Source organism: Mesocricetus auratus, unplaced genomic scaffold, assembly GCF_017639785.1.
Source record: "Mesocricetus auratus isolate SY011 unplaced genomic scaffold, BCM_Maur_2.0 Super-Scaffold_100007, whole genome shotgun sequence".
NCBI lineage: Eukaryota > Metazoa > Chordata > Mammalia > Rodentia > Cricetidae > Mesocricetus > Mesocricetus auratus.
In genome coordinates, this window is record NW_024429191.1 from 50,318,312 (window position 1) to 50,343,638 (window position 25,327).

Below are 25,327 nucleotides of genomic sequence, written 5' to 3' on the forward strand. Positions count from 1 at the left end.
AGCTTTTACTATATTTCCCCATCACATGGAAAGCTGGGAAATAACAGGGATGGGCTTTGATTAACCTCTGACTCATCAGTACATCCTGAATTCTTGATGCTCAATGTAAGTCCATGGAACTAATGGGTGAGAAGTGCTGGCCCATGACTGTTTAATTTCCAACAAATCTCAATGGCCTCAGAGTTGGAGATGGGACAAACAGGCAAAGACCTTGACTACAGTGGGTGAGAATATAGTGAATGAGTTCAAGAGATCCCAGGGTGTGGTAGGTAGGACAGAGTTTCAAAGGGGATAAGTGAAGCAGGAGCTGGGATGTTGGCCAGATGAAACAAGTAGAGTTGATTCCCAATATCAGAGCATCCTTTGAGCTTGGAGGTAGACTCAGGTCTTCTGACTCTAAACCTAGTCCACTGTGCCCATGTTACAGCCATGTGTGAGGCATAGGAGGTGGAGTTCAGGACTTTGTCAGGTCCCTGGATCTGAGAGAAAGTGGCATGGCATGGAATGTCAGTAGAGTTCGACTGTAAGCCAAGGTGCTAGAGAAATGGTATCTTAGGTATTTGATATATTGCTAAGAAGCCGAGCAGTGGTGGCGCACACCTTTAATCCCAGCACTCAGGAGGCAGAGGCAGGTGGAACTCAGTGAGTTTGAGGCCAGCCTGGTCTACAGAGCTACACTCCCCCCAAAAGAAACCTATCATGAGATAGGTGTAGGCATACATTAAAGAGTCCCTAGACTGTAAATGACAGAAACCAATACCAAACAGGATTAAGTCAAAGAGGCAACGAATTATCTTCCAATGTTCTAGAAGGGGTAGATTAGCTAAGCTGAGCAGGGACACAGCTGAGTCTAACTACAACCAGAACAGAGATTTTCTTTTCTTTTAATCTTTTAAAATTTTTAATTTATTTATTTTATATTCCAACTGAAGCCTCTTCTCTTTCCTTCCCTCCCACTGCTTCTTCCTACATCCTCCACCCCCTCAATCCATCCCTCCTCTGTATTAGCTCAGAAATGGGCAGGTCTCCCAAGGGCTTCAGCAAAGCATGGCATAACAAATTGCTCTAAGACCAAACTCCTCTCCCTGTATCCAAGCTGGGCAAGGAAATCCAGCATGAGGAATGAATTCCCAAGAGCCAGTCAAAGCATCAGCCCCTGCTCCCACAGACTTAGCTACACAGTTTTCACATGTATCCAGAGGGCCTGGGTTGGTTCCATGCAGGTTCCCTGGTTATCCCTGGATTTTAATGCCAACAACTCATTCTCCCCTTCCCTCCTTTCTCCCTTCCCTCACTTATCCCATCCCTCCCTTCTCCCATTCCTCCCTTCTTCCATCCTTTGCCTCTTGGGCATGTTTGTTCCACTCATTGTTTCCATGATGACTACTTTCTTCCTGTGCAAGTCACATGGGCAACCATGAGTCTTATTTCCCACAGTTTTAGGCACTAAAGGGTATGGTTCCTTGGAACAACATTCAGTTTTAAACCTCCAGTGGCATCAAGGTTCTTACTCCATGATCACCACATGCCATGAGGTCAGAGCCCATAGAGTGGTAAAGAATAGACACTTAGTAGAGAGCTATTCTCCATTTATGAGACTTCAAACAGCAGTTGTGATGACTGTGACTGAGGACAGGAGACAGATGCCTCACACTGGGAATTCATAGGCTTACCTGCTGGGAAGTCTGAGTGTGAAATGATGCCTGTGTCAGGTCAACCCAGTGGCTCTAGTGCAGTTTTGAAGTTCCCTCCCTGCCCTGTCTCTGTCTTCAGACTGCTTCTTTTATGAAATCAAAACCAGGCTTCAGTTCCAGCTACCTATCTATGTAGAAAATCTGAGAGGAAGAATAAACCTTCTAGAAGGTTTTTCATAATTACTAAAAGGCTTTATTACCTGTTTCTCCAAGAGAATCTCACTCCGTGTTTCCTTGGCTTGAACTGGGCCACATATCCTTTTTCAAACAAATATGTATCAAGGAGAGTCTACATAGATGGGTTTAGTTCTTCCCATGAGTGAGTCTGTAGCCAGGAGACTGGGATTGCCCTTTTGGAACTATTATAATTCTAAATTTCTTGAGTATTAGATAGTGGGAGCTAATAGTTGGCTTATACCGTATAACAAAATACCTAAAAAATCAGGAGCCAAAAATATATTCTATTTACTTAGAATTTTCTTAGTTAGCAGTCTGGACTGTGTTTGACAAATGGTTCTTCTGTTGAACTTGGATCTCCTCTGCATCTGTGGGCAACAGATGGGTTGGTGAGAGTTGAACTCAGCCTATACTGAGTGGCTTGGGTAACTAATACCTTCTCCTCATAATTGTTATTTTCTAGTAGGCTACTCTAGATTCACTCATGAAATTAACTTGAGGTTCCCAGACCTATCAAAGAGGATAGGTCCAGTACATAAACACGTTTCAAGTATTTTCCTACCTTCCTGATTTACATTTATCACTGTACTTGTATTAGAGCAAGTCCAGCATCAGGTGGGAGTAGGATAACTCAACTGGGCACACATGAGACAAAGGGAAAAAATAGGATCCATAAATGTGTCTCATCAAAGAGAACCACGAGGCTGGGAGAAAGCAAGTTTTGATGATAGGACAAAAAGGGAAGGAATGTTCTAGAGAATATGAGGGTAAAAGAGACAGATTATACCACACAGGACTAGTGGGTGAAACATTTGGATGCAGCAAAAATTCGGGGATGAGAAGGCATGATTTCGTGAGGCAAGAGGACAGAAGGACACAGGAGTTTGCATTTGGACTGGAAAGAAGATCAGCTTACATCTGAGCAGTGCCAGGCTCAGAACTAAACATGGAACAGGTATTGTCTCACTTAATTCTTGGGTTTGCAGGTGAGGAAACAGGTGTAGAGAAGTTCAGCAACTTGCGTAAGGAAGTCTGGCTTCAGACTCATTGTCTCTGAGTGTCAGGTCTAAAGAAGGTGATAGCTGATTGAAGCTAGATGGTAATCAAGAAAGGGGGGAACTGGTGGAGCATGAGTGCTGATGTCACCTCTGTGCTGGGCAGAGTGGGCCTGGTGTGAAAAAACAGAGCATTGAGACCCATGTCCAAGTTCTTAGAGGTCATGGGTGCAGGAGCCAAGGCTCCTGAGTGTTGGGACAACAGCAAGAGGGCAAGGGGGTATGTATGGAGACGTACGCTAGGGTTTTATAAGGCCACCATAATAAGTACGTGAGGGCTTAGAACCACTCACCAACGATTTAACTGTGCATTTTAATTTCTCTACAAAGTACTTGGGGATAGATTTAGGAGTTTAAGAAATTGAGGATAATCAATAATCTTATATGTGCTTATTTGCTAACATACACACACACACACACACACACACACACACACACACCCAGGATCCCAGGATACAGGCAACCTCAGTAAGGTCTGATCTCAAAGCCCACTCTTGTTTTTAAAATTAATTTTTATTTAAATTTAAAACAATAGTATTTCACATACCAATTCCAGTTCCCTCTCACTCCTGTCCTCCCATTACCCCCACTATCCTCCATCCCACCCCTATCCACTCCCCAGGGAGGGTGAGGCCTCCTATGAGGCATCATCAAAGTCTGTCACATCATTTGGGGCAGGACCTAGGCCCTTCCCTGTGTATATAGGCTGAGAGGGTATCCCTCCATAGGGAATGGGTTTTCCCAGCATGGTCTTGACCCCTTTGCTCATCACTCCTCCCTCTCTACAACTAGATTCCAGGAGTTCGACTCAGTGTCAAAGCCCACTCTTATCCACTGTTCAGCCAGCACCAAGCTTGTTAGCATTGGACAATCAGTGCTTGTCACATGTGCTATCCAGTCCCATGAGGGACACAGATGAAATAGGCCCTTAGGTCTGTGCAAAATCAGTGTTTGTGTGACACAATGAAAGCCCCAGTGATCTGGAGGAGGACTGAGGATTGTCAGTTGCTTCTCAGGGTTGAAATTTTGGGACAGCCCAGTAAGAGGTGAGGTAACTTCCTTAAGGCCTCAGAAGACATCAGAGTAGAGTTCAAGTGGGAAGACAATTTTGTGTATCTGGGACTAATCTGCAATTGAATTATGGGTGTGAGGAGGTGGCATGGTAGCTGATGACAATGGACATTCACCATGTCCACACCACATGTGCTAGAGTAAACTGTTTTTCATCACTTTTTCTTTCCTCTTTGATCTCTAAATCACAGGGAAATAGGTGAGAAACAAGTGCATGCTATATGATGCTGAGACCCTGAGACCTTAGGTTGTTACACAGCAATAGCTAGCTGATATACTTATCGGTATCTGAAGTGGAAGGCCTCCATAACAAACCCTGAAATATGTGGCAGTAGCTTTGAGAGTGGCTGGCAGGTGGTGAAAAAGTCTTGCAGAAGCCTGGCAAAATGACACATTATGCAATGGCAAAACATTTGGTAGACTGTCACTTGCAATAACCCACAAGGTAAAAAATGTGCCCAAGGCATTTGTCAAGTTAGATGAAGGGATTCTGTGGCAGAATGTTGAAAGTGGGAGCTGGCTGCTGCTAATCACATTTGAAAGAGGTAGACTTGGGTAGGAATTGGCTAGTTTGCAAGCAGAATTCCAAGGGACCGTAGATGGCTCTGGAATTGTAGATTGAACAAACAAAACATTTTCTCATTACACAGGAGCCATGGCCTCTATGTAGCCTTGAAGTGAGACTGGGGCTTTGCCTCTAAGATTTTGTGAGTTGCTGTGCAGTGACAGCTAGCTGAACGCTGCTTTGCTGGTCATTAAACACGCTTCATCTCATTGGACCCTTGTAGTAGTCTCAGAATACAGATGCCGCCACTTCCATTTCAGTGATGGAGAAACTAAGGCTGACAGAGGTTTTGAAATACAACCAAGGTAATTCAGCTCAGAGTAAACCAGAATTAGAGTTGAGATACAATTATAGATTTGACTCCACAATACATACTTCATCCTGGAAAACTGTCCCGCCTCCTGTGCTGAGATTTCCCATCCTCTACTGCCAAAATGTGAGTGTAGGGTAGGACAGGTGGACAGGACCCCAGAGATGATCATACCCTATGCCTGGAGAATGCAAGGGGGAATTAAGGTTGCTGAGCAGCTGACCTTCAAATGGGGATATCTGTATAGGCCCTGTGCAAACACAAACACCTCAAAAAGAAAAGGTGGGGGAAGGTCAGTGAGGATCAGAATGACATAATTGTTGTGGCACTGGAGCTGGAGATGGAGGAAGGAGTATGATCTGAGGAGTGTACACAGCTAAGAAGCTAGTTAAGGTGAGGAAACAGATCTCCCTTAGAGTGCCCTGCCTGAGTTTGGATTTCAGCCTGCTAATGGAGTTCTCACACACACACACACACACACACACACACACACACACGCGCGCGCGCACACACACACACACACACACGCACACACGCATGCACACACACTCTTCTGGCATTTGAGTAGAGACATGTTTGTATTGATTTGTGTTTATAGATCTCTGAGGCCATGGTTATGCATGCACAAGGCATTGTAGAACAACCCCATACCTTTACAAGTTGTGTGTGCATGCACACACGTATGTGTATGCTCATAATTCACTTGGGGGCTTCTGGACTGAAGTCAGAACCTGTCTACTCCATCTCCATGGCCCCTTCCTGATAGGGGCTCTGGGCAGAGAGGTAGCACAGAAGCCCTTAGCAGGAACCATTAATTTGCTCTCTCTTGCCCAGGGCTGGAGTAAAATGAAGTTTGTTTTCCATTTCTACACCAGAAGAAGGAGTGTATTGATTTTTTTCTCACTTCTGATTGCTCACATTACAGGCTTGTTTCTAAATTATTGACACTTGGATCATTCATTTCACTGCATAAACATAGTTTACAAGTCACTTTAGTCCCTTTGAGACATAGTCCTGGGTGGACCCCAAAGAAGCCCATGTTGTAGAGCAGTGTTCTCTGCTCCAAGAGCATCCCCCCGAGGGCCAGTTCAGCTGTGCATGCCCCCTTTAATTATTAATTTACTAACTTGCCTGTTAGTTTTTGTCAACTTGACACAAACTAGAGTCACCTAGGAAGAGAACCTCAGCCAAGGAACCTCCCTCATCAGATTGGCCTGTAGGCAACCCATATGGGTCATTTTCTCCATTAATGGTCGCTTTATAAAGGGGGGGCCCAGTCCACTATGGGTCGTGCTACCGGTGGGCATGCGATTCTGGGTTGTGTACGAAATTGGGCTGGTCGATCCATAAAGAGCAAGCTAGTCAGCAGAACTCCCCCGTGGCCTCTGCTTCAGTTCCTGCCTCTAGGTTCCTGCCTTGAGTTCCTGCTCAGATTTCTCTCAGCAGTCAGATATGATGAGGGCATCTAAACCAAATAAACCCCTTCCTCTCTAAGTTTCTTTTGGTCTTGGTATTTTCTCACAGACACAGAAAGCCAAGTAGGACGCTTACCCATTAATTTCTTCAGAAGTAGTGCTGAGGGCTAGCGGTCTACAGATTGCAGTCACCGAGAGTGTGGCTGAGGGCACTAGCAAGTCCCTTATGGAACCAATTACCCTAGAACATGTTGTACTAGCTATGTGGAAGCCCTCCACAATCCTTCTCAGTAAGTGGTAAAGAAATTCAAAAGATAGGGAGAGGAGGATGAGGGAACAGGTGGCAAGGAGAAGGGTGAAGAAGAGGAAAAGCCCTAGCTTGCCAGGTGCCTTCTCCTGTGCTGCCAGCCTCACCAGGCAAGGGCCTATGGAATAATCTCCAAACCTCCTTAAAGCAGGCAAGGCCAAGCTAGAGATGCTCAGGAGTCCATGGGATCCTGGGAGCTGCCTAAGACCTAGGGATGGTGAGAAAGCTGGACCACTTTTGGCCTGGACCTCAAAGATGATGCCCATCTCTTCAGGCAGTCCACAGCTTGATTACATCTCCCAGGCTTTTGAGCATCTGAGCTGGGAAGATGCCTCCCACCTAGTTCGGCACCTGATTATTTTCTCACATTCTGACTTGGACTTCAATGCAAGTTTCCTGTGGTGTTGTTTCTTTGAGATAGGAATCCAGCCCAAATCCCTGGGTTTGACCTCCTTAAAAGGGATTTCCTATGCTCTCCGCTGTCCACCACCATCACCTTAATTTCATAGATTATCAAAGTCCTACAAGGGAGTGGCTGGGATGGAAACAGTGACGACTAACAACGTAGATTGTCTGTCTGGGCCCTCTCCTCTGCCCCATGTTGAGTGCCTCCAGAAGTCTTGGTTGCACTCAACGCTGATTGCCTTATTTTAAAGTGCTGCAGGTCCCCTTCCTCCTATGGGTGGACTCTGCATGGACAGCTCAAGTCTCCACACTCTTGCACTACCTTCTGATACCCAGAGTGAGAAGACGATAAGGCCAAAAGCCATCCAACTAGTTTCCCACCATCCACAGGAGCCTTGCTTGTTCAAAGGAGGGTTGTTGATTCTTCCAGAAGGTCTTAACTGGTGAAGGCATGTCTGGGCCTAGAGAAAACACAGGAAATTCTTCTATAGAGCAAAAGCAGCGATGTTGCTCACTTCCCCCCCTAGCCATCCCTCCCTTGTCCTCTGACGAACTCCAACAGTATTCTGTGTGATAGTGGAACACTAAAGGGGTAGTTAAGTGTTAACAATGCCAACTAAAGGGCCAAGTGTTTTAGCTCATCTTGCACTAGGCTTAGCAAATAGGATGGAAGCAGAGCATTGCTTGTAAAAAAAAAAGTGCATTAGCAGGGGAAAAGCAGGGTGGCTTTCTTCTCCTTCCCTCCTGCTTCCTGCTTGCTTTTGGTCTGCAATGCAGACATGATGGCTGGAGCTTCAATAGTCATCTTAGGCCATGAGGAGATCTCGAGGATGAGATCTGTGGATGATAGATCTAAGGATGATGGTGCAGAAAAACTATTGATTCCCACTGCCTGTTCTAGGATTTCTTGTACATGAAAGTGAAATAAAGTGTTTCGGTTTTCTGTTACTGAATGCAATTACTGTAAGAGAATGTATACAATTAGCTCTACCCAAAACACCCTTAGTGGCCTATGCTTTAAAACCCTACTGATTTTTAAAAGTTCTGTTTCTACATCTCCAACATGTTCTTGCATTTCCAGTTGGGCAATAAGCCTCTACTTAGAACAATGGCTCTCAACCTTCATAATACTGTGACCCTTTCATATAGTTCCTCATATTGTGGTGATCCACAATCATAAAATTATTTTGTTGCTACTTCATAGCTGTAATTTTGCTACTCTTACGAATCGCAATATAAATATTATTTTGGATATAGAGGTTTGCTAAAGGGGTCACAACCCACAGGTTGAGAAACACTGACTTAGATAGTAACAACGCTGTGCTAGTCCACGTTCAGATCAAGGTTTATAACGTCTTGACAGTTGGAGGTAGTCAGGATATCAAATGGAGAAAGTCTTGTTTTAAAGCAGTAGCTGGAATAAGATCCAAACCCCATCAGGATTTTCTAGGGACTCCTCCAAGACAGGTAAAAGTTTAGAACAAAGTAACAATTAACAGAAGCTAAGAGCGCCTGGCAAAGAGGTTAGTCTGTGCAACCCAGAAGAGCCCAGTCCACTCCACAGAGGCTGTGCGTGATGCATGATATTGATTGTTGACTCAGTTGTGCCGAGAGCCACCTAGGACATCAGTAAAGCACACCAGGGTGTGTGTCAATTGTGGTATTTCCAGAAAAGTGTTAGATCGTGACTGAGTTAACCAATGGTTTAATCTGTTGATGGACTCAACATTTGATTAGACTTTTAAGAAGTGAAAACTTAGTTGGAGGTAGTGTTTAGATGAACTGTGCCTTTGATTGACACACCTTGGCCCCTCCAATTTCGATTGCTATCATTGCTCTACCCTGTGATCCAGGCCATAGTTTTTTACCTCATCACACACAGGCCCAGAAGCAGCTGACTAACATGACCATGAACCAAAACCTTTGGAACCACGAGCCCAGTGTAAAACCTTCTCTTACTTTGATTTCTCATCATTTTGCCATACTGGTGGACGTGACTAACACTTTGTGTGTGTGTGTGTGTGTGTGTGTGATCAAGGCTGAGCTTCGACACTCGCTTTGTTGTGTGGTTTATTAAGGACAGTGTGTACTCTGACTATTGGTGCTCCGCCATATTAACTATTTTGATAGCACCCCAGTACTGTGCAGTCTTTTAGGCATGTTATCTTGCCTTGATACTAATCTCTTCCCCTATCTAATCAGGATCCACGGAATCTGCCTGAGTTCAAATTCTGAGTTCACATAAATGATTTACCCCACACATGTGCAGGTCTCAGTAATACTAAAAATGGAAATTAGGACCTGCGTGTGTGTGGAGGGTCTATAGAGCCTCTCCTGTCAGGAATGAAGGCTTAGACCATTTTCTTCTTCCTCTCCCAGTGCTGAGAATTGAACCTACAGCCTCATACACGCTAGATACATGCTCTGCCACGGATTCATGTTTCCACGTCCATTTTTGCTTACTATTTCAGGATATTACTAAGAGTGTGGGCTGGCCTTAAGCTTACTGTGTAGATCTGAAACTCACAGTCCTTCCATCTCAGATCCCTGAGTAGCCGGCTTACAGTACCACTAGGTTGGGCTGAAGTTCAGGCTCTGTGTTGTTTCCTTTAATTTTCTCATTGGTTGTCTTCTCACTAGTTGGAAAGTGTCAACTTCTACTATCGCAGCGGCCACCTCTTTCCCTCAGCACAAAACAGCAGAGATGGCATCAATGTCCCTCCTTCTGAAGTCAACCTCCACTTGGCCCAAGCAAGTGCCCATCTCTGGCCTTTGCTGCTTGATCGTCTCCCTCAGTGGTTAAGCTGAGTATGGGAGACCCACTGGGGCATAGCAAGACCCCCACCACTTGTGGTTCTTGGTTTTCATTCCAGCATCACGATGCTTGGTCAGAGCGTCAATTATTTCATTCATGAAGTAAATGGGGGACCACAGAAACTTCAGGGGAACGTGAACTAGTCAAGAGAAAAAGTGAGGGCAGTAAAAATGCCACTTCAGAGGAAATAGGTTGCAGGAGGACAGGAGAGAACTTCTAAAACCCTGCCCACACCAAAACATCCACCCTGGCTTCAAACAAGTCCCTGGGAGTACTGCCCAATCTTCTCACTCCTGCGTGAACATGGAGAATTGACGTTTCTTCATGTGACACTGAGATCTCTGAAGTCTATACCACAGTATCCAGAATAAAGCCACTGGTCACTTGTTGTTATTTATACCTAACTTGAACAAAACGAAAGAGTTAATTGTTCTGTTACTCCTGTCCCCTTTTGGGTAGAGCAGAAGAAGGACATCATATCCCAGTAGAAAATTCTCATGTGCAGTGTTGAGCAATTGTGGCAGATTGCAGCCAGAACTTGCGAATTAGCATAAAGGTTTACACACACACACACACACACACACACACACACGCACGCACGCACGCACGCACATACACACACACACCAATCACCTCCTCTTAAAATTATTTGTTTTTATATATTTTTAATTTGAAGTGTAATTTATAAGGTGTAGAAAGCACAAATCTTGAGAGTATAGGTTGATGCATTTTTAATGTGTGTGTACAAATGTGACTACCATTCAAATTGATACGGGGAACATTTCCATCACTCCAGAAACTTCCCTTGTAGCCCTTGCCAGATGACCTACAATTCCTGCTCTGAAATGGGAAGCCTTGTCTGCCTGTTCTCCAGTTCATAAAAGGGATCTGACAGTACGTTCCCTTAACACCTAGTTCTTTTTCTCAACAAATGCTTGGCAGGCTCTCCTGGCCCACATGCACTTGTCTTACTTTATTGCTAGTCAGAGCAATGTTTTATCCATCCCCCACTGAGGAATGTCTAGGTTACTCCTAGATTTTACCTATAATTAAGGAAGTTGCTGAATGCTGTTTTAATGTCTTTCTCTGGTAAACCCCATGATGTTTTCTGGCTGCATCACTAACAGACTGCAGTGATGACCTGTGCCAGAGGTTTCTGGTAAGAGTTTTGAAGGAATGTTTGCAGCTAAGCCCATGCCTTCTGATACAGACAAGGAGGATGGTGAATGTTCAGTTTGTCTGTGAGGAAGAAAGAGACTTCAGTTTCACTGAAGGCACCCAAATTGCCTGTGATGTTGGGTTGGTTTGGGTGGCATGATGTGCTTTGTAAGGGATTTTTTTTTGTTGTTTTTCGAGACAGGGTTTCTCTGTGGCTTTGGAGGCTGTCCTGGAACTTACTCTGTAGACCAGGCTGGTCTCGAACTCACAGAGATCTGCCTGCCTCTGCCTCTGCCTCCCGAGTGCTGGGATTAAAGGTGTGCGCCACCACCGTCCGGCTGTAAGGGAATTATATATATATATATGTGTGTATGTATATATATATATATACATATATATATATGTGTGTGTGTGTGTGTGTGTGTGTGTGTGTGTATATATATATATATTTGTTTTGTTTTGTTTTATTTTGTTTTTTTTTGGTTTTTCGAGACAGGGTTTCTCTGTATTGTTTTGGAGGCTGTCGGTCCAGCCCAGCCTCGAACTCACAGAGATCTGCCTGCCTCTGCCTCCCGAGTGCTGGGATTAAAGGCATGCACCACCACTGCCCGGCTGTAAGGGATTTTTTTAAGATACATTTTTAGTGTGTCTGCATGAATATGTGTGTCCGTGTGTGCATATGTGTATCTGTATGTGCCTGTGTGTGAATATGTGTATGTACACATGAGTACAGGTCCCTGGGGAGGGCAGAGCAGGGCAGTTGTGAGCCTTCCATTGTGGGTGCTGGGAGAGAAGCCTTGAGGCTTCAGAAGATCAGTGTGGGCTCTTGCCTCCTGAGCCATTTTTCCAGATTCTGCTTTGTAAGGTTTTCATATGAGAACATGGTCAAACTGTAGGGAGTCTATGTCCCTGGAAAGCCCTGGCATGAACAGCTTGTCACTAGATGTTGGCAATGGTCCCATTGAAAGCAAAGGGTTTGCTTTATTGCCTATCTGTCTTGATGCTTTCTATTTCCTAATAATGCCCTCTTTGGGGTCCTACATTTATTAGAATATGATTTTAGGTGCTGTCTTCTTTCTGAACTATCACCTGTAGGTTATGGGATAGGTGATATCCCAGAAGTGGACATAATTTTCTGTGTGGTTACCTCAGCTGCCTTCATAGCCCCTGAATTGTGGGGGAAAGCCAGCTTCCCTTGATGGTGGATCCTACAGCCTTTAGGCTCCAGGTAGGTTTCTGATTCTGTATAGCCCAGATTCCTGGGCTTCTTCTTCACTCATGGGACCAGAACTAGGACCAGGAAGAGAAGAACAACCAGAGTATTGGATTTGCTTGCACCCACTAAAAGGGAACTCTGGTCTCCTAACCACCAGACCAGTAAGTGTCTCTTTCTGCACCCACTAGAAGAAGAGATGGGAAAGAGACAATACAAAAACACACTCAGCAACAGAAAAACAAATATGACACCATCAGATTCTAGAGATTCCACACCAGCAAGACTCCAACATTCCAATGCAAATGAAGCAGAAGAGAATGACCTTAAAAACAACTTCCTGAAAATGATAGAGGCCCTAAAAGAGGATATAGGAAAATCCCTCAAAGAAATGGAAGAAAAAAGCAAACCAAAAAATGCAAGAAATGGAAGAAAAAACAAACCAAAAAATTCATAAAATGCAACAAATGGATGAAAAGATAAACCGAAAATTGCAAGAAACAATTCAAACAGTGCAAGGGTTGAAAACCGAAATAGAGACAATAAAAAAATACAATCTGAAGGAAGGCTGGAAATAGAAAAGTTGGGTAAATGGTCAGGTACTACAGATACAAGCATTAACAACAGAATACAAAAGAAGGAAGAGAGAATCTCAGGTGTTGAAGATACACTAGGAGAAATTGATTCATCGACCAAAGAAAATCTTAAGTCCAACAAATCCCTAACACAAAACATCCAGGAAATATGGGACACCACGAAAAGAATAAACCTAAGGATAATAGGTATAGAAGAAGGTGAAGAAAAACACCTCAAAGGGGCAAAACATATTCAACAAAATCATAGAAGAAAAATTTTCAAACCTAAAGAAAAACATGCCAATGAAGGTACAAGAAGCTTACAGAACACCAAATAGAGTAGACTACAAAAAGTCCCCTTGCCACATTATAGTCAAGACCCCAAATATACAGAATAAAGAAAGAATACTTAGAGCAGCTAAGGAAAAAGGTCAAACAACATATAAAGGCAAACCTATCAGAATTACCTGACTTCTCCATGGAAACTCTAAAAGCCAGAAGGTCCTGGATAGATATTCTACCAACACTAAGAGACCATAGATGCCAGCCCAGACTAGCAAAGCTCTCTATCACTATAGATGGAGAAAACAAGATATTCCATGAAAAAACTAGATTCAAGCAATACATATCCACTAACCCAGCCCTATAGAAAGTTCTGGAACAAAAACACCAACCCAAGGAAGTTAACTACAACCAGAATAATATAGACATTAGATAATCCCACTTTACCAACAGCCAAAGGAAAAAAGGAGTGGAATTCCACACATAATCCCAACCACCAACAACCATTCCAAATCAAAGAAGAATGAGAAATCAATGGTCATTAATAACCTCAATATTAATGGCCTTAACTCGTCCATAAATAGACACAGGCTAACAGAATGGATTCAAAGACAGAATCCATCCTTCTGCTGCATACAAGAAACACACCTCACCCTCAAAGACAGACATTACCTGAGAGTTAAAGGTTGGGAAAATATTTTCCAATCAAATGGGGTAGCAATCCTAATATCCAACAAATTAGACTTTAAAATAAAATCAATCAAAAGAGATGAAGGGCCGGGCATTGGTGGCGCACGCCTTTAATCCCAGCACTTGGGAGGCAGAGGCAGGCGGGTCTCTGTGAGTTCGAGGCCAGCCTGGTCTACAAGAGCTAGTTCCAGGACAGCCTCCAAAAGCCACAGAGAAACCCTGTCTCAAAAAACCAAAAAAAAAAAAAAAAAGAGAGAGAGATGAAGGAGGTCATTACATACTCAACAAAGGTGAAATCTACCAAGATGAAGTTTCAATTCTGATCATCTATACCCCCAATTCAAAGGCATCCACGTTCATAAAAGAAACATTACTAAAACTCAAATCACATATAAAGCCCCACACACTTATAGTGGGAGACTTCAACACCCCACTCTCACCAATATACAGGAATACCAGACAGAAACTCAACAAAGAAGCAAAATTTTAATAGAAGTTATGACCCAGTTGGGATTAACAGACATCTATAGAACATTCCATCCACATAAAAAAGAATATAAATCCTTCTTACCACCTCATGGAACCGTCTCAAAAATCGACCACATACTTGGCAACATATCAAACCTCAGCAGGTACAAAAAATTGGAATAACTCCATGCATCTTATCAGACCACCATGCATCAAAATTAGAATTCAACAACAACACAAATTGCAGAAACCCTACAAACTAATGGAAATTGAATAATGTACAACTGCACCATTCCTGGGTCAAAGAAGAAATAAAAAAATTAAAGATTTCCTAGAATTCAATGAGAATGAAGACACAACATACCCAAACCTATGGGCCACTTTGAAAGTGGTGCTACTAGGGAAGTTCATAGCACTAAGTACCCCCATGAAGAAACTGGAGGATAGTTATGACTCTGAGGAAATTCAGAGAATCATCAGGTCACACTTTGAAAACCTTTACTCCACAAATTTCGAAATTTAAAGGAAATGGACAATTTTCTGGATTGCTATCACTTGCCAAAATTAAATCAAGAACAGATAAGCAATTTAAATAGATCTATAACCCCTATGGCAATAGAAGCAGTCATCAAAAGTCTCCCAACCAAAAAAAGCCCAGGTCCAGTTGGCCTCAGTGCAGAATTCTACCAGAAATTCAAAGAACACCTTACACCAATTCTTCTCAAAGTATTCCATGCAATAGAAGCAGAAGGGTCTTGGAGAGATTTAGGATAACAGGAACATACCTAAACATAATAAAAGCTATATACAGCAAACCAACAGCCAACATCAAGCTAAATCGACAGATACTCAACGCAATTCCTCTAAAATCAGGAACAAGACAAGGCTGTCCACTCTCTCCATACCTTTTCAACATTGTACTTGACGTTCTAGGTAGAGCCATATGAAAACAAAAGAGATCAAGGGGATACAAATTGGAAAGGTCAAACTTTCACCACTTGCATATGATATGATAGTTTACATAAATGACCCAAAGAACTCTACCAGGGAACTCTTACAGCTGATTAACATCTTCAGCAAAGTGGCAGGCTATAAGATCAACTCAAGAAAATCAGTATTCCTACTATATACAGATGATAAAAGGGCTGAGAAAGAAATCAGAGAAACATCACCCTTTACTATTGCTACAAACAACATAAAATACCTTGGGGTAATGCTAACCAAACAAGTGAAAGACCTATATCTCAAGAACTTTGAGTCTTTAAAGAAAGAAATTAAAGAAGCCCTCAGAAAATGGAAACATCTCCCATGCTCTTGGATAGGTAGGATCAATGTAGTAAAAAAGGCAATCCTGCCAAAAGCAGTCTACAGATTCAATACAATCCCCATTAAAATACCAGCACAATTCTTCACAGACCTAGAAATAACAATAATCAATTTTGTATGGCAAAAACAAAAGCCCAGGATAGGCAAAACAACCCTGTTCAGTAAGGCAACATCCAGAGGCATCACCATCCCTGACTTCAAGCTCTATTATAGAGCTATAGTCCTGAAAACAGTTTGGTATTGGCACAAAAATAGACAGGTAGAGCAAAGGAATTGAATTGAACACCCTGATATTAACCCACACATGTATCTGAATTTTTCAAAGAAACTAAAAATATACAATGGAAAAAGGAAAGCATCTTTAACAAATGGTGCTGGCATAACTGGATGCTGGCATGTAGAAGAATGAGGATCGATCCATGTCTATTGCCATGCACAAACCTTAAGTCCAAATGAATCAAATACCTCAACATAAATCCAGCCACACTGAATCTCTTAGAAGAGAAAGTGGGTGGTACCCTTGAATGAATTGGTACAGGAGACAGCTTCCTGAACATAACACCAGTAGCACAGACAGTGAGATCAACAATTAATAAATGGGACCTCCTGACACTGAGAAGCTTCTGTAAGGCAAAGGACACAGTCATCAAGACAAAAAGGCAACCCACAGAATGGGAAAAATATTCACTAACCCCACATCTGACAGAGGGCTGATCTCCAAAATTTACAAAGAACTCAAGAAGCAAGTCTCCAAAACACCAAAGGATCCAATTAAAAAGTGGGCTGCAGAACTAAATAGAGAATTTTCAATAGAGGAGTCTAAAATGGCTGAGAGGCACTTGAGAAAGTGCTCAACATCCTTAGCCATCCGGGAAATGCGAATCAAAACAACTCTGAGATACCATCTCACTCCTGTCAGAATGGCTAAAAGCAAAAACACCAACGACAATTTATGCTGGAGAGGATGTGGTGAAAGGAGAACACTCCTCCACTGCTGGTGGGAGTGTCAACTTGTACAGCTACTTTCGAAATCAGTATGGAGATTCCACAGAAAAATGGGAATAAACCTACATAAGACCCAGCAACTCCACTCTTAGTCATATATCCAAAAATGTCCATTCATACAACAAGGATGTCTGTTCCACTATGTTCATAGCAGCATTATTTGTAATAGCCACAACTTGGAAGCAACCTACATGCCCCTCAACCTAAAAGTGGATAGAGAAAATGTGGTACATTTACACAATGGAGTACTATTCAGCAGAAAAATAAACAATGGAATCCCGAAATATGCAGGCAAATGGATGGCACTAGAAGAAACCATCCTGAGCCAGGTGACCCATTCACAAAAAGAGAAACATGGCATGTACTCTCTCTCATATATTGATTTTAGACCTATATTTAGAAAGTGCCAGCCTACAATCTCATGGCCAGAGAGTCTGGTAAACAGAAACTTCATTCAGTGGCTGATGGAAGCAGAGGCAGACTCCCATGGTTAAGCACTGAGCTGAACTCAAGAAAGCCAGCAACAGAGAGGAAGGCACGATGAATGAAGGGATTAAGACTGGGCTGGTTTAGCCCCCAGAAACAGCTGACCTGACAAGGGTTAGCTCTTGGATCCCAGACTGATGCCTGGGAATCCAGCATGGGACTGATCAATAACCCCTGAATGTGGGTCTCAGTGAGGAGGCCTAGGTAATCTATTGAGCCTTGGGTAGTAGATCAGTATTTATTCCGGGTATACAAATGGACTTCGGACTCCCATCTAACAATGAGAGATGCACACTCACCTTGAACTCTTGGGGGAGGGTCTAGGCCCTGCCCTGGATGAAATGACAGACTATGGACACCCCCATGGAGGGCCTCACCCTCCCTGAGGAAATGAGGGGATATTGGGGGGGTTGGTGGGATGGCACTGGTGGAGGGGAAGGAAGCGGAGGGGAATTGACATGTGAAGCAACCTTGTTTCTAATTTAAGTTTAAATTTTATATATATATATAAATCAGTATCCCTACTATATACTGATGATAAAAGGGCTGAGAAAGATATCAGAGAAACATCACCCTTTACTATTGCTACAAACAACATAAAATACCTTGGGGTAATGCTAACCAAACAAGTGAAAGATCTATATCGCAAGAAAGAAATTAAAGAAGCCCTCAGAAAATGGAAAGATCTCCCATGCTCTTGGATAGGTAGGATCAATGCAGTAAAAAAGGCAATCCTGCCAAAAGCAATCTACATATTCAATGCAATCTCCATTAAAATCCCAGCACAATTCTTCACAGACCTTGAAAGAACAATAATCAATTTTGTATGGAAAAACAAAAGCCCAGGATAGGCAAAACAACCCTGTTCACCAAAGCAACATCCGGAGGCATCACCATCCCTGACCTCAAGCTCTATTATAGAGCTATAGTCCTGAAAACAGTTTGGTATTGGCACAAAAATAGACAGGTAGACCAATGGAATTGGATTGAACACCCTGATGTATGAACATCTGATCTTTGGCAAAGAGGCTAAAAATATACAATGGAAAAAAGAAAGCATCTTTAACAAATGGTGCTGGCATAACTGGATGCTGGCATGTAGAAGAATGCAGATAGGTTCATGGATCTATTTGGGGGTTTGTTCATGGCTCTTCATCTGAGGCTCATTTGCCATCTCTTCTATCTGAAAGCAGAAAATCCCTGTAGACCAGAGATCTACTGCCTTCTTCCTCCTCCAGGAAGATGCTCTGAAATGTGCAGGTATACAGGTATACATACAATCAGTTACTGCATAATGACAGTTTTAGTCAATGACTGCATATACTACAATGGTTCCATGGATTACTATAGAGTTGACAAATTCACATCACCTAGTGTGAATAGGCAACATAATGTCATAAAGCGATGTCTTTCTGGTGATGCTGGTGTAAATATGAATCTACAATGTGGACAGTATTATGTGAACACAACACATTGAATTATGTGCAGGACTGTGATACTTGATAGTAGATAGTCACCGTATTATATGTTGACTGTATGGTGTTTGTTTCCTTATTTTACACTTTACTCCTTCTACTTAAGAAACAGCCTGCCCTGTTACACTGGAAACAACCCACAGGCCTGTGTTTACTGATTCTCATGATTGGATCAAAAGGGCACACTAAACTAAGTGATTGACATTGACATTGACCCTCTGAGTTTGAATAAAAATACCATGTTTGTGCCATGATAAAAGTGACTAGCAACAGGCTGTCTGAATCCACACCACTACCCTTAAGTGATAAGTGACTGTGTATGTGCTTGTGCCTATGAAGCCAGTTTGATACAATCAGAGGAGGGGCTAGCTAGACACATATCAGGAGGCACAAGCCCTTATTCTCATGCACAAGCCAAAGGTTCTGTCCATGGCAGAATTTCATTTTTCCCCCACAGAGAAGTTTTTTTCTACTCTTAAGGTCCTTTGTCCATCAGGCCCATTTAGGATAACAAGGACAATTTCCCTTATTCAAAACCAATTGATTATAAGTGCTAATCACATCTACGAAATGCCCTCAGAGAAACACCTAGAATGGTGTTTGGTCAAACAGCAGGGCCCTACAGCCTAGCCAATTTGGCACAAAAAAAATTAACCATCACATATCCTAAATTAGTTTATCGGCTCTGTGAAGGAGAAAGAATCTAATTAAGCCTCTTTGTGCCTATGAAAACAAAAAGGCATTTGTTGCACAAGCCTGGTGACCTGTGTTCAATCTCCAGGACCCACATGAAGGTAGAAAGAGAAAACTGACTCTACAGGTTGTCCTCTCTCTCTCTCTCTCTCTCTCTCTCTCTCTCTCTCTCTCTCTCTCTCTCTCTCTCTCTCTCTCTCTCTCTCTTTTTTTCTCTCTCTCCCCCTCACACACACTAATAATAATATTAATACTAATAAGTAAAAGAAAAATTAAAAAGAACTCATATCTATTCAAAATAATTTGCACTTGGGGAAGTGATTATAGAATCCTCTCATTAATTCACTCAATCAATACCCTCTCCCAAACTGACATGAGCATTTTCATCTCTTATTTGGGGACAAGCGCTTCCAGGTGGTGGATAAAGTTTGCACCATTAAAAATAAAAAGATGAGTTTATTTCTTAGGTACTATGTGCCTCAGATAGCAACTTCCCAGAGAGTCCCATTACTGTAACTTATTTAGTGAGTGATACCTCCATCTGATACACTCGCACAATAGTTTGTGTCTCCTCCATTACTGTTCCCTCTCCACTCACCCACCTATCCACTTCAAATCACTATTCATCCATCCACTCACCCATCCAACTATCCACACCTGTACTGTCCTTCTACCTTCTTTTGAATAACCATACATCTACTTTCCATACATTGATTCATCTATTCATCCAGCCACTATCCTATCTATCCACATTCCTTTCCCTTCATCCACCCACTCAACTCTTCATCCCATAGGCATCTACAGATATTTACTAAATGGTTATCATGATGCAGCCACCATGCCACCATGCTTGATACCAAAGATGTAATTAAGAGAAACAGAAACAGTTTCTGCCCTAAGACAACTCACTGTCCAGAAGGTAGATATCAATGCAGACAGCTGTAAGATTGCAAATGAAATGACTCTTCTAATGATGTCATGAATCCTACACTGGAAGATACAACTGGGGAGTGAGGCAGGGAAGACTAGGCTCTAGCTGAGGTCCTTAGGATGAGAGTAGACTGAGTGAAAGCAGAGAGAGGGACCTATAAGTTCATGGGCAGAGGGAGCAGTGGTGTGGAGAGTAGATCAGCCCAGGGGAGGTTGTGGCACAGGGACAGACCATTTGTTTAGGGCTATCTTGGGAAGCTATAGTATTTTTTGAAAACAATCATAGATAGCATTTTAAGGAGGGGAATGTATGCTGGAATATGTGTTTTGCAAAGGTGGATTGAAGGAGGAAAAAGATACAGTGAGGAAACCACACAGGGGCTGACATAATTCACTGTTCTTGAATGTTTTGTTAAAATTATGGTGTCATATTTTTGGAATGAATACTTTCCAATGTAAATAATGGCTAGTTTTTTTGTATTGAGAGATATTTGATATTCTTTGAATTTTGAGTATTAAAACTGAGAGATGTAGGGTTGGTAACAATATTTGAAATTCTCAGGTAAATGGATGGCACTGAAAAAAAAACATCCTGAGTGAGGTAACCCAGTCACAAAAAGACAAACATGGTATGTACTCACTCATATATGGATTTTAGACATGGATCAGGATAGTGCCAGTCTGCACTTCCACTGACAGAGAGTCTGGGAAACAGGAAAAAACCTAAAAGGTATGCATGGTACCCAAGAGAAGAGGAATGAGGCAAGCTCTTCTGAACAGATGGAGAACATGGCGAGGGGTGGCAGGGAGTGGGAGCTGGGAAGAAGAGAGGGGGAGAAGAGGAAGAGAGAGTAGGTTATGGGGGAACAGGAATGTTGAGTAGGGGGTAGAATAGGGGGAAGAGGGAATCATAGGTTAGAAGACAGATCAGGCACCAGTGTGACCTCTAGTGATCTAAAGGGATGGCACCAATTGGCAAGCTAAGCAATAGTGGAGAGACCACCTCGAATGCCCACTCCTGACAATGAACTTGATGTCTATAACCATCCTGGAGCCTTCATCCAGTGACTGATGGAAGCAGAGGCAAACACCCACAATTAAATACTGAACTGAACCCAAGGAACCCAGTGACAGAGAAAGGGAGGAGCGGTGAGCAAATTGGCAAAGAATGGGCTGGCAAAATCAGCAGAGACAGCTGATCTGAACAGGGGAGAGCTCTTGGACCCCAGACCGACAGCGGGGAGGCCAGCATGGGACTGATCCAGACCCCCCGAATGTGAGAGTCAGTGAGGAGACCTGGGAAACCTATGGGGCCCTGAGCAGTGGATCAGTGTTTATCCCTGGCATTCAAATGGACTTCGTGTGCCCATAACACAAAGAGGGATGCTCTCTCAGCCTGGACCCTGCCCTGAGTGAAATGACAGACTAGATGTTCCCTATGTGGAAGGAAATGGCGATAGGGTGGGAGACTGGAGGGAATGGGGGGTGCAGGAGGAGGGGAGGGAGAGGGAACTGGGATTGGCATGTAAAACAAGCTATTTAAAATTAAAATAATAATAATTAAAAAAGAAAAAACAGTACATGGGGAGATTCTCTGTGGGGCTGCTGTGTCTGAATTTGTACATATCCCTGGAGAAATGACTGTGTCAGATCCATTTCTTCAGAGCCCCACATCCAGTGCAGGCCCTATAGACACCTGATGACTTTGAGATAACCAAGTATGAAGGAAGGGGGTGGCTTCCTTTCTATTACCTACCCTTTTTGTGAAGGGGGATGACTCTTGAAGACAGCACTTCCTAGCCTTCGACTTCCATTGCTTCTAGTAAGGCTAAGCCAAAAGTAGGTGCTGGTGGAAGATGGGGAGAGACAGAAGCTAGAGCATTGCCTTCTCCTTGGCTGCTATGCATGGAGTCTCCAGTAGGTGCCATTCCTGCTTTGTGGTTTTGGTTATCTAGGTCTCTCCTGGTCATTCTTTCTCTCTCTGTCTTCATAGACTGGGGTAGTGAAGCCTTTCTGCTGTTGCTTAACAAGTTTGCCTGGCTATCATGTTCTGTTTCTCAGTTATCCTGTCACCCATGGAACCAGAGGACCAGTGCCCTGTGTGCAGGTGCCTCAAGAAGAAGGCTCCTTCTTTTTTACTGAATCCTGATGAATACAAATTTTATGCCCCAGAATTCCTGGGTAATTATCTTCACACCGACTGCTCTTAGAAACTCCATTAAGACAAACATAGAAGCTGCCATTTGCACTGAGCTAAAGATGCTGATGTTCTTCTGGGAAGTAAAAGGGTAGGTAAGCATGTTGCAGGGAGAGAATAGATGAGATTGGGAGGAGGAAGTATTCCTAATAGTAACTCCCAATAACTGGACCAACACTGTGCCTTGAAGACCTTGCAGACATTCACTGTTCTTAAAAGAAGCCCCATTGCCCTCATTTTACAGATGAGTGAGCAGAGACTAGTAAGTGAAATTGAACCTCTAGCATGGTACCCTCCAAGGTGCATGGCCATTCTGTGCATCACAGCAAGAGAGGTGCCATCGCAAGCAAATAGAATGTTTTTTTAGTTATGTATATACATCAGGCATCATGGTACATGCTTGTAGTCCCAGTACTGAAGCTGAGGTACAAGGATTGTCATTTTGACATCATCTTAGGCTGGACTTATCTCAAAAATAAAAAAATGTAGTAAGCACATATTTAAAAATTTATTTATAAACATATTGGTAAGATTAATAATTAGTAAGCTTAAATATATTTAAAAAACCTAGTCAATCAGGACTTGCTACTCAGCAGTGGAAATGTTGTATCCTTAATGTCCAAACAAGTCCAATGATGTCTGTGTTGTTACACTCTGAGTTTAGAGGCAAGATGTCAGACTGCACAACCAAGGGTCTGTGTGACATCCACGGACACTCACATATCACACTCATTGTCACTTTAACAGTGGCACACAACTACATTTTAGGGGACATGCCACAGTAAGATCCTGGCCTGATTGTCCAGGAGACTTTGTCTTTCTCACAGGTCACAGAGCAAACACTGTGAGAAGCAAACCAATTAAATGAAGAAAGAGGAGTGAACAGAGAGCAAAGCGGGTGCTTGCGGTGTGCACGGTAGAGAAGCTAGACAGGAAAATCAGGAAAATGAGTCTCAAAAGCCTTTGAAACATTTAACCTTTCCTTGGGAGGACTCTGTGAAGAAACCTACCTGGGAGTTTAGTATTTTCAAAAAGCCCTTTGATAAATGAGAAGAGCAGAGAATTATTGAGAATAACCTGGACCAAACAGAGCATTGAGGACATTACTATGGCCCTTTTCAAGGAGGTGGGAAGACAGCTCAGTGGTTAAAACTTGATTTTGGCATATAAAGGCCAATCACCCGTAATCCTTATGCTGGGGTGATGGAGACAATGAAGTTCACTCGCCGGTCAGCCCAGCTGAGTCTGTGAGCATCAGATACAGTGAGATATCCTCTTTTAAAAAGTAAGGCAGATAGTCATAGGTTTCAGCCTCTGGCCTCTATACAGATGGTCATACACGTGTGTGCACATCTGGATACACACATGCAGTCCATGAATGTGTACCCACATAAATACCATACACACCACACACACACACACACACACACACACACACATACACACACACTCCAAACAATACTTAAATGAAATGAATCTGTTTTTGCATGTGATGTGTTCTCCACACTCCTCTGTGTGAGATTAACATTCTCTCTGCTGCAACCTGTTATTCTCTTTGTGGCCAGCTTGACTAAGTGGCCAGGTGATGTCTGATTTCCAAGGCTTCACCATAAGTCTGCCACACACTTCTGTTTTGCTACCTAGAGATACTTGCTCTTGAGACCTAGCCATGACAAATTCCAAAAGAGACCATGTATAGAGGACACATACAAATATTCTGGCCAATGGTCCACAACTGGTCTAGCTAACAGTCAACTGATCTTAACCACTGAATACATAAGTAATGATGCAGCCAGATATTGCCAGCCTCATCCACTGAGTTCCCCCAACTGGTGGGTCTTCCCAGCTGAGTCTCCAAGATTGAAAGAATAAGCAAGTACTTTATCTGGACTCTCTTAACAGAGTAGAATAAAGCATTTGCTTTAATGCCACTAAGGTTTAGGGACTCTGTTAGACAGTCAGAATACTGCATTTACTTTGGGACCATGACTGTCCTCCAGCATCAGGCTCTGTGAGGCCTGCTTTCTGCTCCAAACTCTGTTCTTGTACAGTGGACACAATATCCTTCAGTGTGCTCCCATAATCACTATTGTGGTTCAAATGTGAAGTATCCTAAATAGGTTCATGTGCATAAATACTAGGTCCCAAGATAATGGTGGTGTTTTAGAAGGTTGTGGGACCTTCAAGGGGTGGAGCCTCAGTAAAGTGAGCAGTCTCTTAGGTCCTGCAGCCTTGTTCTACTTCCTGCCCATTCTCTGCTTTTTGACTTGAGACACAATGTGACAAGTTTATCTAAGCTCTCAATACCACATCTTTTCCACCATGATGGACTGAACCTTCAATCTGTGAGTCAAAACGAACACTTCCCCTTCTAAGTTCCTTTTTCAAAAATTTTGTTATAGTAACTAGTACAGTAATGTCCACCCTCCCGACACACACACAATAACCACCTTACTGAGATCAACCAGAGGAGCCAGGCTCACCTCAAGGTTTCTCCAGCCACATGGCGCTTAGGAAGTGCTATAACTTTCTGAAGTGGTCTTTTACATTCTGAAGGTGACAGGCAGTCCTTTCTTTTCATGACTGTTCTGCTTCGATTTTGAGCCTGACTGCTGACAGCCCTTCTGGATGCAGTGTGTAAAGCTGCTTGAGTTGGGGACCTTTCCCAGTTTAGTCTCAGCTGAAGCAGGGCACTTCGAGCTGTCCATCAACAGCCACATCCTGATGTACATGCAGATAGTAAGTTGGACTGCACAGCACCTAGAAGACAGCCCTTGAGAAGTTGTCCCTAGCATCGTGGATACTCCATCATCAACAGTGTTTGGAGAGTCTCTGGAGAATTGGCATCCTTGACAAAACACACTGAAGTGTTGTTCCCTTCACACACGCCGATAAAAGAAGGCAAGTCTGGATTTGGGGCACATCTTTCTGTGATGGCAAAACATTATCTCTTCTTTATGAATAATAGAAGACGCTTGGCTTGTTCATAATTTTTTAAAAACTGTAGTCATAGTA